General features: G+C 37.2%; 1 long non-coding RNA gene across 1 annotated transcript; it reads left to right on the top strand.

Annotated features, from left to right (window-relative positions):
* Positions 1–278: 278 nt before the first annotated feature.
* LOC141646167 (uncharacterized) lies at positions 279–2,443 on the top strand. The gene is made up of 3 exons (XR_012545397.1): positions 279–342; positions 441–550; positions 2,261–2,443. It is a non-coding gene; the product is annotated as an uncharacterized LOC141646167 (long non-coding RNA).
* The last annotated feature ends 233 nt before the right edge of the window (positions 2,444–2,676 follow it).

The following is a 2,676-nucleotide window of genomic DNA, read 5'->3' as shown; positions in this document are numbered from 1 at the left end:
TTTCTTGTAATCTCGTGTTTAAGAAGTTTGGCCTTCTCGGAATTTGCAATTGACAAGCGGTTCTAATTATTATCGAAACGAGCCAAAACCGACTCGTAAAATCCCGACTTAAACCCGCTCCTTTCCTTTCCTTTCTCCCTCACCCGCGGCACCCCCTCCTTCCCCCTTCCTTTTTCTGATTTTTTCTTTCTTTGTCTATCTTCATCTTCTAAAAACATTCCATCAACAACAAACACCATTTTCATCAAATTCAAGCTAGTTTTTGCCATAATTTCTTCATTTCTTATCGGATTTTCACATAATTTATATTTTCGGAATCCTCTCGTCGAGATCTACCTCCTGGTATATTTTAATTTCAGTTTTCTTGAAGTTGTTTTAAGACGAATTTTGGCACAAATTCGGTATTTATACTTATTATTGTGTTTTTATTGTTTATTTAGGTGAAGAATTGGAAGACGAGTTTGGGGACTCGTATATTGTCGAAGATAGTGGTTAGTCGGCAGATTAGGGTTGGTTTTTGAGGTGCTAATTGCTCATTTTCTAGCTTAAGGTAACATATTTCGAGTTACTCGACGAATAATCGTCACAATCTTTGTTGTTTTTGTATGTTTTGTGATTTTTATTTAAGTAGATAATTCCATATGATAAAATGGTTGCATGCATGGCTAATTCATGTATTTTTGTTAGTTTAAGTTAACATGTTAGTATTGGGGACGATTAATTATGTTTCAGACGGTCTTATACTGAACAAAAATTGAAAAAAAGGAGGAGTAGGGGTGGCGGCAGCAGGCCGGCAGGCCCACGGCAGGCCCATGGCAGGCCCACGGCTGGCCCGGGTCAGTCCGTTGCTTGTTTCGCGGTTTTTCGTGCGATATGTGTCATTTCGGGTTTATTAATGTATAATTAGTATAAGTAACAAATGGGTAGTCTTTTGAATTGAATCATACTAGTAATAAAAATTATGTTTATATTGGTAGTGGCACATGTTAGTATAGGTTATAAAATGAAATTGTAATGACTAGGCTCAAAATGAATTTTATAGCAATAATTGCAATGTTTTGATGATTGTGCCGAAAACTGAGCCTTAGTCCCTTTGACTGATTCGATGTCAGTCAATTGAGTGATTGGTCAGCCGCAATTTAACCCGTACACTGTCCGCAGGTCAGGGTTGCGGTAAAAATTCGGTTGGATGAAATTTTGAATGAATTAGATAATTGGCCTTTTTCTTGTTTTAGGCCATTTATTATATTTTTATTTCACATGTGTAGTTAGTTGATTTAAGTAGCTTCTTATATTCTAGAAACGGCCCTAGATTCCCCGAAACCTTTAATATGGTTAATATTGTTAGAATTGGAAATTGGTATTGAATACTTATTGAGGATACTGTTGGATTGTCTGCTGAATAGACATTTATATAGCCTTTCACATGATAGAATGTTAGCATTTATGTTGGTAAGTTGGACTCTTTGCCCTCTTATGGTTAAGTGGTGTCTTACTTGTCTTGTGTGGTGTGGGCTAAAGTATTCAAGCTGGGACTAGCTGGGACTAGGTCCTAGGTGAGTATTTCGGCCTTCATCGTAGATAGGTCTTTATAGTCTTTGACGAGTATATGTTCACTGCTTGATAGCCTTTGTGTTCCTGACTAGTGGATTTATATCCAAGTTGGGGTATGACCTCGTTACTTATTTTGATAGTAAGTGGTCAGCTTAAGTACTAGCCAACCCTTTGGTGGACTCCTTAGGGTACTCACTTTGTTTTAGAAAAATTGTGGGTCTTGGGTGCGGTGGTGTGTATCCGCATGTCTAGGTCTCAAGTGATTTTTAGGCTAGGGGTTGTGTTGTGTCTTGGCCATGTTTTATTAATATTAACCGCTGAGCCAAGATACCGGTTCGATTACCTTCCCTACCTCGTGGTATAGACTCGAGTTACAAAGTGACTATTGACCGTACTAAGAACTTATGCCTGTCTTTGATATATTGCCCTTTCTTGTATGGTGATTTTATGAATTGTAATAGGTGAGATGTAAGCCGGTTACAATTGATAAAGTTTGGATTACTGCTTGTTATATGTTTCACATGATAGTTTAGTTTGGTCAGTTTAGGGCTCAAATGTTAGAATACTTGATATTTGAATTACTTATCATGTTATTTACATGTTTCATTACATGTTACATTAAATATGACGTTTCGTGGCTGGGAGGACTCGAAGTTACTCCCCACTGAATTGTGGCTTTCGTGTTTGTATAAAATGCGATTGACAGGTACTTGATGCTTAGTTGGGGTTCACGGACGAGCTAGTGAGCAAGAGAACCTTGGACCTAGTTTTGGCTATTTTTATAGTAAACCTTTAGACTTTTGGTTTTGTATATATTTTGAAGGTACATATGTCTCCCTTTTCTATTTTGGTTTGTATCATTATATCCCCGTGTCTTTAGTGTGGTTATGTAAATTAGTTTATTAGCTTTTGCAGGTTTTGGCACTCTTGGAAATGTTGGAAATGTTTGTGAATGGTTTAGGAAATTTTTTTAAAATTACAGGTTTTTGTCTAGTTGAACCAATTACAAACATATCCTGTCAGTTTTTCTGTAGAATTTACGTAATTATTTAACGCAATTTTTAAGGGTGTCACACCAGCGGTCTTCTTATGACGTTTTTCGGAGGGGCGTCAATGCCCTGG

The sequence above is a fragment of the Silene latifolia genome, chromosome 3, assembly GCF_048544455.1.
Source record: "Silene latifolia isolate original U9 population chromosome 3, ASM4854445v1, whole genome shotgun sequence".
NCBI lineage: Eukaryota > Viridiplantae > Streptophyta > Magnoliopsida > Caryophyllales > Caryophyllaceae > Silene > Silene latifolia.
Note: the sequence above shows the minus strand (reverse complement) of the source record. Positions and strands in the feature narration are given on the sequence as shown.